The sequence below is a fragment of the Borostomias antarcticus genome (assembly GCF_949987555.1).
Source record: "Borostomias antarcticus genome assembly, contig: scaffold_65, whole genome shotgun sequence".
Lineage (NCBI taxonomy): Eukaryota > Metazoa > Chordata > Actinopteri > Stomiiformes > Stomiidae > Borostomias > Borostomias antarcticus.
In genome coordinates this window covers 1,013,401-1,027,264 of record NW_028176587.1, presented here as the reverse complement: position 1 = coordinate 1,027,264, position 13,864 = coordinate 1,013,401, and positions in this window count along the sequence as shown.

Sequence of the window (13,864 nt, the reverse complement as noted above, 5' to 3'; positions counted from 1 at the left end):
GTTCTACTGCAGCTCAGTATGAACTTTTCTTTGAGCGCTTCCAGATGGTCCTCTTGTTGTCAAAGAGAAAAAAAAAATGCAGTTCACTATAGATCCAATGGAGGGCGACATTATAGTCAAGCTGAGCATGATACAATCAGACACTGTTGGACAAGCTCTCTGGCAAATAAACATTTATTATCAAATCGAAAACAGGCATATAGTACCATAAACATTGTAAAATAAATGAATCCAAAGGCCATTAATGTAGGTAGGCTACATCTGAATAACCTAAGAATGAAATGAGGATATTACAACCACCGACCAAATAAATAGCCTAATAATGAACATGGACACGGGTTGTCTTGTGAAATAAGCCTTACCTAGCCTATACTCTCTCAGGTTGTGTGCCAAGAGGACCAGTTTTTCCACTGTCAAGGAGAAGGGAATTCCTTGTCTGGTTATATCCAGCCTTGAATATGCGCTCCAATATTTCCACGGATTTCTTTGCAGTCGTCATCGTGCATCAACGCATGTTGCGTGTGCTTTTTTATTTTATCATATGCTGAGGTTATCTAGGCTTAATAGGCTAACCTATCCTAAAAGAATCCACGTAATTCTGAACTGAGAAACACATTCTGAAAATTGCGAATTTTGAATGTTCCGGGCCAGCCCTAGCTCTTAAAAAAAACCTGCTGGACTGGCGCTCATGGGAATAATGTTGCAGATGGATAAAATAACACAGGATGAAGGTATGTGATTGTTGAATCTGAAACTTTATTCATAAGAACATGCTTGTTTTTTTTTGCATTCTAGCTAACCTGAGTAGGATTGTAAGACGTTGCTTGTTAGCTAGCTAGTTACCAGTTTTCTTGCAACATTACAGATGTCTTTTGATTTTGTAAGCTAGCTAACAGTTTTCTTGCAACAATAAAGTTGTGCTATGATTGAATTAAACTGAACAGAGCCTGTAATTTTAATGTGACAAGCTGGCTAGAAAGTAATTAATGCATAATTAATTTTAGCTGAAACATTTTACATGCTAGCTAATATGAGTAGGACTGCATAATAGTATAACATTTTAGATGTCCAAATTGCCCTAATAGTTTCAGGCTAACAAACAATTTGCTCTCTAGCCATGTAAATTGTTGAATTGTATTTTTCGAGATGTGGACATACTGGACATATTTCGATAGCTGGATAATTTACATATTTCGATAACATTGTCTTTATGTATTTAATAAATAGGCCTGATGATACGTCTAAAGTATAACTATGTACTGTCTTTGTGAGCCTATATTTAATCATCCTAATCTAATGTCTCTTATCTTTTCACGATATCCCTACTAGGATCATCTACCTGGTCATGCTGATGGAACATCATCACACTCAATCTATTTAATAAACATTGTTCTCAAATTAACTAAGAGATTTGTTGCTCATTCATTTGTCCATCTCTAGTGTGTTGTGTGTGTGTGTGTGTGTGGGGGGGGGACATGGAAGTCTTTCTCAGAGGTGAATGATGCTTTCAATGAGCTATGCATACCAAGCGAGGTCCATGAACAATCAGTTACTGCTGGAGAGATTTGTGGTGCTGATGTACAAACCAACAAGTGAGTAGTACGGCATGAATGATGTCTTGAAACAGCTATCCACACAGAAGTCTGGAACTAGAGAACATTACTCCAGCCCAGGTAGTACTCGAGCAGAACATTAAAACACTTGCTACGTTAATTTGACCTTGACCTTGATCCTTGGGTTCTGGCAGGCTCAAAAGAATGTATACTGTACATCCCCAATTTTGTTGGATATGACACCTTATATGTTTTTCTACACTGGTTCCAAAATTGAGCGTGTTTGGAAATTAGACCCAAGGCACTAGCGGCCATCTTGGATTTTACCTCTCACGGTCCTCAGGGGTCAGGTGGCTTCCCTCCACATCTGATAAAATTATGGTATAGGCCATTCAAACTAGAAATGTCATGCAATTTCTTATAACATGCACAATTGTTTCACCGGTACCCAATTTCAAGTCAAAAAAATACATTTTTCAAAAACACTGCCTGCACAATGGTCTCAGCATCAGCAGAGATCCCGACCACAGCCTATTCTCCAACCTGCTGAACTATCCACACCAATCCAATACGACCTGTTCTCCAACCTGCTGAACTCTACACATCACCCCAACCACTGCCTGTTCTCCAACCTGCTGAAATCTCCACACCACCCCAACTACGGCCTGTTCTCCAACTTGCTGAGCTCTCCACACCACCCCAATGATGGCCTGTTCTCCAACCTGCTGAAATCTTCATATCACCCCAATAATTGCCTGTGCTCCAACCTGCTGAACTCTCCACACCACCCTAAACACAGCAAGTTCTCCAACCTGTTGAACTCTGCACACCATCGTGACCATGGCCTGTTCTCCAACCTGCTGAATTCACCACACCAACCTGACCACAGCCTGTCCTCCAACCTGATGAACTCTCCACAGCATCCCAACCACGGCAAGTTCTCCAACCTGCTGAACTCTCCACACCATCTTGACCACAGCCTGTTTTCCAACCTGCTGAATTCTCCACACCACCCCAATGACAGCCTGTTCTCCAACCTGCTGAACTCTCCACACCACCCTGAACACCGCAAGTTCTCCAAGCTGCTGAACTCTCCACACCACCCTGAACATAGCCTGTTCGCCAATCTGCTGAACTCTTCACACCACCCCAATGATGACCTGTTCTCCAACCTGCTGATCTCTCCAAATCATCCTGGCTACGGCCTGTTCTCCAACCTACTGAACTCTCCACAGCACCTCAACCATGGCCTGTTCTCAACCTGGGGAACTCTCCACACGACCCCGACCACAGCAAGTTCTTCATCCTGCTAAACTCTCTACACCACCCCAATGACAGTCTGTTCTCCAACCTGGTGAACTCTCCACACCACCCCAATGACAGCCTGTTCTCCAAGATGCTGAACTCTCTACAACACCCCAATGACGGCCAGCTCTTCAACCTGGTGATCTCTCCATGCCACCCCAACCATGGCCTGCTCTCCAGCCTACTGCTCTCTCCACACAGCCTGTTCTGTCACCAGCTGTTCTCTCCACACTGCCCCAATGACGGCCAGCTCTTCAACCTGCTGAACTCTCCACACCAACCCAATACGACCTGTTCTCAAACCTGCTGAACTCTCCACATCACCCCAACCACTGCCTGTTCTCCAACCTGTTGAACTCTCCACACCACCTCAACTACGGCCTGTGCTCCAACCTGCTGAACTCTCCACACCACCCTGAATAGGGCAAGTTCTCCAACCTGCTGAACTCTCCACACCACCCCAATGATGACCTTTTCTCCAACCTGCTGAACTCTACACACCACCCCAACCAAGGCCTGTTCTCCAACCTGCTGAACTCTCCACACTACCCAAACTACAGCCTGTTCTCCAACTTGCTGAGCTCCCCACACCATCCCAATGATGGCCTGTTCTCCAAACTGCTAAACAATCTACACCACCACGACCACGGCCTGTTCTCCAACCTCTCATCTCTCCACAATGCCGCAATGGCGGCCTGTTCTCCAACCAGCTGAACTCTCCACAGCATCCCAACCATGGCCTGTTCTCCATCATGCTGAACTCTCCACACCTCCCCAATGACAGCCTGTTCTCCAACGAGCTGAACTCTCCACACCACCCTAAACACGGCAAGTTCTCCAACCGGCTGAACTCTCCACACCACTGTGACCATGGCCTGTTCTCCTACCTGCGGAACTCCACATCTGGTAAATGATGGTATAGGATATACTAACTAGAAATTTCATGCTTTACTTATAAAATACACATTTGTTGCACCGGTACCCAATTTGAAGCTAAAAAATAAATTTTTAATTCAGGTTGCAGAGATCTCACCCACCCTGACCACAGCCTGTTCTCCAACATGCTGAACTCTCCACACCACGTTGACCACGGCCTGTTCTCCAACCTGCTGAACTCCACATCTGGTAAGTGATGGTATAGGATATACTAACTAGAAATGTCATGCTTTTCCTATAAAATACACATTTCAAGCTAAAAAATAAATTTTTCATTCAGGTTGCAGAGATCTCACCCACCCCGACCACAGCCTGTTCTCCAACATGTTGAACTCTCCACGGCACCACAATGACGGCCTGTTCTTCAGCCTGCTGAACTCTCTACACCACCCTGACAACAGAAAATTCTCCAACCTGCTAAACTCTCCACACCACCGTGACCAGGGCCTGTACTCCAACCTGCTGATCTCTCCACAACGCCGCAATGATGGCCTGTTCTCCAACCTGCTGAACTCTCCACACCACTGTGACCACGGCCTGTTCTCCAACCTGCTGAACTCCACCAACACCATCCATTGTCATCCGCTTATCCGGGGTCAGGTCGCGGAGGCAGCACTTCCAGCAGGGGGCCCCAGACATCCCTTTCCCTAGCAGCATCAACCAGCTCTGTCTAGGGAATCCTGGGTCTACCCCGCGGCCTCACCCTAGCCAGACACGCCTGGAACACCTCCCTAGGGAGGCGCCCAGGAGGCATCCTCACTAGATGCCCGAACCACCTCAACTGGCTTCTTTCGATGCAAAGGAGCAGCGGCTCTACTCCGAGTCTCTCCCGGATGACTGAACTTCTCACCCGATCTCTCAGGGAGACCCCAGCCACCCTCTGGAGAAAACTCATTGGCAGGCCAATCACAACTCTAATGTGAGTCGGGTTTGATACAACAACTGTACCTACTTGATACAATGATATGACGACTAACCCACTTTTCGATGCTCGTGATTGTTTGTAGGTCTATCCAATTGCATCCAGAGGCATTTTGGTCTGCCACCATTGATAACGCCCCTTGAAATTCAAAAATAAACTTTTCACTTCGCCCCCCCACCAGTGTGCGGCCGGTTGCAATGCCTTCTCCCTGCTCTCCTCCCTGCAGCTGCACTGCCATCTCCACGACGATCTCCGTGACGACGATGATGAGGATGACGACGCCCCCCTTGCGAACTGTGCTGATCCGTGTCTCGGCAGCGTGGCGGCGATGGAAGCGGTGACCTCCGACCCCGAGGGCCCCCGCGACAAGTCGCCGATGCCGCCTGCGCCCCCTGCCGACGGACATTCAGCCAGAAGCAGGTGCTGCTCCGCCACCAGCAGTCCAGCTGCAGTGATCTGTAAAACCCTGACAATGACAATAGCCCTCTTGCTCTCGACTCGCCCACTCCCAGCTTTGAGGCCATGTGGTCCCCCGCCTCGGATGCCTCCAACAGCCCCGACAACACCACAGACGGCCCCGGCCCCCGCCTGCTGCACCGTACCCATGCTCGTACTACGGTAAGAACTTCCACTCTCCTGCGGGCCTCAACAGCCACCAGAGGACCTACCACGTCAAGGAGTGGCTCCTGGAAAAGAGGACTAGGCCCACTGAAGTCAGACAAGGAGGAGGAAGAGGAGCAGGAAGGCCGCCTCTGACGAACAATGGCAACGCCAAGCAGAAGGTCCTGGCGTGTGGCTCCTGCGACATGGACTTCCCGAGCACGGCCAAGCTCTACCTGCACCACAAGAAGAAGCACAGCCAGGAGAAGGACATCCGTCGGGGCGATGGCACCCGGCCGCTGATCAACAAGCGGCGAAAGGGCGAGACGTACCCCTGCCAGGTCAGGCACGCCAATCACAACTGTTTATCTAACATGGGTCGGGTTTGATACGACTGTACCTACTTGATACGACGACTAACCCACCTTTCGTTGCTCGTGATTGTTTGTAGGTTTCTCCAATTGCGTCCAGATGCATTTTGGTCTGCCACCAGGTCTGCGGCAAGGTCTTTCTGCACCACCTGTCCCTCCTGGCCCACACCAAGCTGCACAACGCCCAGAGTCAGTGCCAGGCGGCGGGGGTGGTGTCATCAGGGGTGGAGAAGGTCCCCAGAGGGCCCGCCAAGCTGGCAGAGAAGAAACCAAAAAAATCTTAAGCGAAACTGTTGTTGGATGGAGACGGGGGTGGCGGTGAGGCCAGGGGCCCGGGAGGCCCAGAAAGGAGACAGGAGGAGAAGGGTGAGTTCCTGTGCGCGGAGGTGTTCCCGCCATAGTGGTCTGCAGCGTCTGCAGCCCGGACATGGATGTTGTCTCCAAGGGGCCCGGGGGCCAAGCAGCAGAGGCTGCACCACTGTGGGCCCTGCCCCCTTCCTGGACGCCTTCCTGCAGCACTGCAAGGTGCCCCTGCTCGCCAAGTCTGAGAGCTCATGACTAATGTCATTACTTTGATTGCCTTATTCCTTATTATTTTCTTTGCTTTAACATAACCAGACTTAGCTGCAAATTGATTGTGGTTCATTTTCATTGTATATGAGTTGCAAATAAAGATTGTTTTCAAGAAATATGTGGCCCAACATGCATCAAATCCCATAAATGGGATTCAGAAGGTGGGATACCTCATGAGCTCACAACAACTATCAGCAGCTTACATAACATTAATGGTAGCGGTCAGTGGCTAAAGCAGTTACACTGATGATTCCTGTAACGTTAGCTATTTTGCTGCAATAGGTTCAACTTCTGATTCTGGACAAAGGTAAGGGATAAACCCAGATAACACAAGGCTAGCGGACCTACAGCGGGTCCCCGATGGATGCTCCACCACCATTCCACCGGTAGTTTATTGTCTATATCCTAGGCCCATTGGCCCAAGGCTTATGGATTTCTATTGCTAAATTAACTGACTGAACATTTTTTTGGTAACCCTTCCTTTCATAGTCCACAATTACTAAACATTTACCTGGTAAATACATGCAAGTATAGCCTAATATATAATGGGTAATTACTGAGACACCTATACTGTAGGTATAATTTAAAAACAGGAGTATTTCAGATGTTCAATTACTGCACATAAATTCAATAACTGACATAGCACCACCAGGTGACCACATTTTTACGTAGCTTATAACATCCAGTGACAGTCTATCTATGCAGTCTATCTGCCTCTTGTGGTAGCAACATAGAACTGCAGGTTCTGGGACCACTGCCTCTTGTGGTGGCAACATAGAACTGCAGGTCAACAACACAATGGAGGAAGCCAGGGAGGAAGCTAGAGAGGGAGGGAGTGACAACTGGACATTTGCTATCATTGGTGCGCTGGCTTACAGCCACGCACAAAAACAAGGCTTTCAGTTGTCTTTCACAACGGCTGCACACGAATGAGAACAGTCCACAAGACAAACAACACATACGACCCCTACTGGTGGCCACAGGTATTAATGTTATTATTTACTAATAAAAGAAGAAAATAAACAGAAAATGTGACAATACATTGAGTGCATAACATGTAACAAAAAAAAAAAATCAAACAATTTTCACAATATACAGCACATCACATTTGTTTTTGTTACACTTTGTTACTTTGTTTACAAAGACAAAAATTCATCCATTATAAAGATAGACAAATGGACATTATGATCAATAAAAAAACAGCCTACAGTATGTCTATATATACAGACAAACCGTTTACCTTGGCCAGGCTGCAGTCGGCCACCTTGTTCTCCATCTGCTTCTCGAACATCTTCAGGTTGTATTCCAGCTCCATGGCCAGCAGCTCATCATGCAAAGAACTCCTTGACCTCATTTTAAAATCTCTAGGCCTACTTCACAAATGAAAAACGCCTAGCATCTATGGAAATGGGATGGTGAACTTGATAGTGAGAGACCATGGTGTGGATAGTGAACTTGATAGTGAGAGACCATGGTCTGGTGAATTTGATAGTGAGAGACCATGGTGTGGATAGTGAGCTTGATAGTGAGAGACCATGGTGTGGATAGTGAACTTGATAGTGAAATATCATAGTGTGTATAGTGAACTTGATAGTGAGAGACCATGGTGTGGATAGTGAACTTGATAGTGATAGACCATGGTGTGGATAGTGAACTCGATAGTGAGAGACCATGGTGTGGATAGTGAACTCGATAGTGAGAGACCATGGTGTGGATAGTGAACTTGATAGTGAGAGACCATGGTGTGGATAGTGAGCTTGATAGTGAGACCATGGTGTGGATATTGAACTTGATAGTGAGAGACCATGGTGTGGTTAGTGAACTTGATAGTGAGAGACCATGGTGTGGATAGTGAACTTGATAGTGAGAGACCATGGTGTAGAGGAAAACCCAGTCTAACACCTGGAGGTAGATCATGGGGCGGCTGTAGTTCACAAGGTAGAGCGGGTTGTCCAATGATCGTAGGGTCAGTGGTTCGAATCCCACCTCCTCCTGTCCACATGTCGAAGTGTCCTTGGGCAAGACACTGAACCCCAAATTGCTCCCAATGAGCAGACTAGCACCTTGCATGGCAGCTGCCGTGAATGGGTGTGTGCAGGGCTGAAAATTAACACCTGCCACCGGCCAAACGCAGGTAAAATTTCCAATTGGCGACTAGATTTCGGAAGCCTATCTGAAAAATATATACTTTGGCAGGTGACTCACAGTGAGCCAAAAAGTTAATTTTCACCCCTGGGTGTGTGAATGGGTGAATGAGAGGATAAAAGCGCAATATAAGTGCAGTCCATTCACCATCTACCATCATGAGGTCCTTCAGGACTGGCGAGCGCTTCTGTTCCAGCAGACTCTTCAGTGCGATGATGACGGAGATTATCATCAACACCTTCTGGACCTGAGGACAGATGGATGATTGAGGATGGTGCCCTCTAGTGGTGCTATAGCTTCATCTCATAATTTCATCAATATTTCTTGTGGAAAGTGTCTCAAGAAGTTGGACTACGTAGTAAATGTAATTTAAGCGTAGAGAATTTAATAAAACAAGAAATGGTGCTCAGAGAGCACAGACCTCCGCCCATGAATGCATTTTGTGGCTCTGTGTGTGTGCATGCGAGGAGGACGTTTGGGTTCAAATAAACTTGCCTTGCCTTTGTGCCAGTCCAAACCCCATGTCTAAAAATTCATAAGAACGAAAGAAATTAAGTGTTTGATGCTCAACAACCCCCTTCTCCCTCTAATGTGTCCCTCCTGGGTGTTACCACGAAAAAAATGCATCTATGGGAAACACTGCCTTCATTATAAGGCTCAAATGTTTCACTGCTCCCATCAGAATTTTTAATATTTTTTTTGACCAAAAATGTTTCTTTTGATAGGTTGCTGATCTCTGGTATATATTCATGTTTTAATGAGAGAAGTGACAACTTATCCAGACACATCACAGTGTATCAGTCATGGCTAGACATGCATGTGTCATGTACAGGTGTAAAGTGGTGAGTGGAGCAGAATGGCGCATGTTTGATGGAGCCTCTCTGTGAGGGTTTGGTTAGGGACCCAGGCGCAACAGGAAAGGAGGAGGCAAGGGACGGTAAAGCCCGGAGGGGCGATTTAATGAGATAACAAAAAGGGGGACGTGGTAGTCGTACAGCCGATGGTCAGGCAGGAGCGTGGTAGTCGTACAGGCGATGGTCAGGCAGGAGCGGGGTTGTCGTACAGGCGATGGTCAGGCAGGAGCGTGGTTGTCGTACAGGCGTGGGTCAGGCAGGAGCAGGGTTGTCGTACAGGCGTGGGTCAGGCAGGAACTGGAGAGATGAGGAGGGGAGGCAGGGTGAGTGAGAGTAATCACAAACGGGGAACGGGAAAAAACACTACAAAACACAGGTAAGGAGATGTAGGCTAGGCTATACTTTACCACATGAGTTTATGGTAAGATCTTGCGATGAGTGGAGTGTAGACCAGGTTCTTATAGGGGTTGAAGGTGATTGCAGAACGAGGGACAGGTGTGGTGATGATGAATAGGAAACCGGTGAGTAGAGCCGCGCCCGCGTCATCGTCGGAGACGAGCGCGCCGTTCTTGTTGTTGCGCACGGGCCGATGTGCTGGGCATGTCGGGATCCGACTCTTCGCCACCGGAGTGGGAGGAGACTGCCGAGTCCGCGGAGCTGGCCGGAGACGGGGAACGCCCGGTAGTGGGGGGAAACTCCGGAGAGTCAGAGCGTTGCATGCCTGGGCCGATGCGACGTGCGGAAGAGCGCGTAGGACGCCCCGAGCGCGCAGCGGGCCCAGAGGGGAGAGAGGGAGGCGGTTGTGGAGGCGAGGGCATGCGAGCCGTAACAGGACCCCCCCCCCGAGGGGAGCCACCTGGCGACCGACCGGGGGCGTCAGGATGTGCCCGGTAGAAGTCCCGGAGGAGAGACGGGTCCATAATGAGCTGCCTGGAGATCCAGCTGCACTCCTCGGGGCCGTACCCCTCCCAATCCACCAGGTATTGGAACCCCCGACCCCGGCGGCGCACCTTCAGCAGCCGCCGAACCGTCCACTGGGGATGCCCGTCGACCATCTGGGGAGGCGGAGGAGCTGGGGCAGAAGGCATGAGAGGACTCGAGGAGACAGGTTTGATCTTGGACACATGGAATACAGGGTGTACCCGCATGGAAGCAGGGAGCTTAAGACGTACCGCAGCCGGGTTCAGGACACGGTCGATCTCGAAGGGCCCAACGAAGCGCGGAGCCAGCTTCCTGGAGGGGACCTGGAGCGGAAGATCAGCAGTGGAGAGGTAGACACGTTGACCGGGCCGATACGCCGGAGCAGGAGTGCGGCGGCGGTTGGCCCCGCGGCAGGAGCGCTCGTTGGAGCGGAGCAGGGCCCTGCGGACCTCCCTCCAGCTGAGGTGGGCCTGGACGGAGGGGACGGAGGCCTCCGACTCCTGGAGAGAGAACAGCGGGGGCTGGTACCCGAGGGATGACTCGAACGGAGACCTGCCAGTGGCAGCGCTGGTCAGGGCATTGAGGGAGTATTCGACCCAGGGCAGGTCCTTGCTCCAGGAGGTGGGGTGGAGAGCCGACACACAGCGGAGAGCGGACTCCAGGCTCTGGTTGGCCCGTTCGGCCTGGCTGTTGGTCTGCGGGTGGTAGCCAGAGGAGAGGCTGATGGTGGCGCCTATCTCCTTGCAGAAGGCCCTCCAGACCTGGGAGGTGAATTGAGGCCCACGGTCCGAGACAATGTCTCCGGGGAGACCGTGGAGCCGGTAGACATGCTGGACGAGGAGCTCAGCTGTCTCCGCAGAGGACGGGAGCTTGGGGAGCGCCACCAGATGGACCGCCTTGGAGAACCGGTCCACCACGGTGAGGATGACCGTGTTGCCCCTGGAGGGGGGAAGACCGGTGATGAAGTCCAGGGCGATGTGGGACCAGGGGCGGCTGGGGACCGGGAGAGGACGCAGGAGGCCAGCCGGGGGCTGGTGGGACGCCTTGCTGCGGGAGCAGACGGGACAGGCGACCACAAACTCCCGGACGTCGGACCTCATGGAGGGCCACCAGAACCGTCGGCTCAGGAAGGAGAGGGTGCGGTGAACCCCGGGATGGCACGCAAACCGGCTGGCATGGCCCCACTGGAGCACCCGGGACCGGACCGAGTCAGGCACGAAGAGCCGGCGAGGAGGAACGTTGGCCGGACTGGGTTGGTCGCGTTGGGCCTGCCTCACCACCGCCTCAATGTTCATGGTGACCACCCCTACGACACGCGAGGCCGGCAGGATGGTCTCAGGCTCCGCGGGGGGCGCCTCGGGCGCGTGGAGGCGGGACAGCGCGTCGGCCTTGGCGTTGCGGGAGCCGGGCCGGAAGGTGAGGGTAAAGTCGAACCTCCCTAGGAACTGTGACCACCGCGCCTTGCGGGAGTTGAGGCGCTTGGCCGCCCGGATGAAGGTCAGGTTCTTGTGGTCCGACCAGACGAGGGTGGTGTGTTCCGCGCCCTCAAGCCAGTGGCGCCACTCCTCCAAGGCCCCCACCACCGCCAACAACTCCCTGTTCCCGATTTCGTAATTCACCTCAGCTGGGGTGAACCGGCGGGAGAGGAAGGCACAGGGATGCAACTTCTGGTCCTCCACTGACCGCTGGGACAGAACAGCACCGATGCCTGTGTCCGATGCGTCCACCTCGACCACAAACTGCCTGGAGGGGTCAGGATGGAGAAGGACCGGAGCGGTGGTGAAGCGCTCCTTGAGCGCGGAGAAGGCGGCGCTGGCAGCCGGTGTCCAGATGAACGGACGCAGGGATGAGGTGAGGTGGGTGAGGGGAGCTGCTACCCGGCTGTAGTCCCGTATGAAACGGCGGTAAAAGTTAGCGAAGCCAAGGAAGCTCTGGAGTTGCCTCCGGGTAGTGGGTTGAGGCCATTCGACCACGGTCTTGATTTTGCGGGGGTCGGGTCGCGTCAGGCCTCCCTCCACAATGAGCCCCAGGAACTCCACTGACGAGGAGTGAAAGGTGCACTTCTCCGCTTTGATGTACAGGCGGTTCTCCCGGAGACGCTGGATGACCATGCGGACGTGTTGGACGTGCTCCTCAGCGCTCCTGGAGAACACAAGGATGTCGTCCAGGTAGAGAACCACAAATACGTCCAGCATGTCCCTGAGCACGTCGTTCATCAGGGCCTGGAAGATGGCGGGGGCGTTGGTGAGGCCGAAGGGCATGACGAGGTACTCGTAGTGGCCACGGGAGGTCTTGAAGGCGGTCTTCCATTCGTCCCCCTCACGGATACGCACCAGGTGATAAGCGTTTCTGAGGTCCAACTTGGTGAAGATGGTGGCACTGGTGAGGGGTTCAAAATTGGAGCTCATGAGGGGGAGTGGGTATTTATTCTTCACCGTGATGTTGTTGAGCAGCCTGTAGTCGATGCATGGCCTCAGGTCTCCTCCCTTCTTCTTTACAAAGAAGAACCCCGCTGCCACCTGGGAACGAGATGGTCGGATGAGGCCCTCGGCCAAGCACTCAGAGATGTAGGTGTCCATGGCAGCTTTCTCCGGGAGGGAGAGGTTGTAGAGACGACTGGCTGGGAGAGGGGCGCCAGGGTGGAGCTCGATGGCGCAGTCGTAGGGTCGATGAGGGGGGAGTGTGCGGGCGCGCACCTTACTGAAGGCCTCCCCGAGGTCGTGGTACATCAAAGGGACCGTGGAGAGGTCAGGAGGAGCGGGACGGGGCCGGTCAACCCGAGTGGAGGTCTGAGCAGCTCGGAGGCAGCGGGCGTGGCAGGTGGTGCTCCAGCTGAGGATGCGCCCCGAGCTCCAGCAGACATGAGGGGTATGGAGTTCCAGCCAGGGCCTCCCTAAGATGAACGGAGCGTCGGGAGAGTGGATGACGAAGGGGCGGACGTTCTCCACGTGGTTACCCGAGACTGTGAGAGTGAGGGGCAGGGTCCGGTGCGTGATGGGGCCCATGGGATGGCCATCCAGGGCGAAAGCCGAGAGGGGCCTCTCCAGAGGGGAGAGAGGGAGCGCCGCTTTGTGGGCGAACTGGACGTCCACGAAGTTCTCGTCGGCACCGGAGTCGATGAGGACAGGGACGGAGAGCGTGTGCCCCTGCCAGGCGAGGGTGACAGTGAACCTGGCGGCACGGGTCCGGGCTAGGGGATGGATGAGCCGGCTTACTCGGTACCCCCTGGCGAGTGAACCTACTCCCCTTGCCGCCCTGGGAGGCGCAGAGGGACAGGAGTCGACGGCGTGCGCTGGGCTAGCGCAGTATATGCACAGTCCGTCCAGACTCCGGTGCTCACGCTCCGCCGGGGTCAGTCGGGTCCGGCCCAGGTGCATGGATCCCTCTCCAGCGGTGTTTGGGGGTGCGAGGGAGGCCGGGACAGGCCGAGAGAGGCCGGTAGAGGGAGGTGGAGACGGTCTGGGTGCGCTGTGGTGTTGGTGCGCCCGCTCGCGCCTGCGTTCCCGGTGGCGCTCGTCAATGGCTATGGAGAGGGAGACGAGTTGGTTCAGGGTCGCTGGTCTGTCTCTTCCAGCCAGGCTGTCCTTCATGGCCTCCCCTAGGCCCCGTCGGAAAGCGCTGTACAGGGCAGACTCGTTCCAGGGGCAACGGGCAGCGAGGATGCGGAACTCCGTGGCGTAGTCC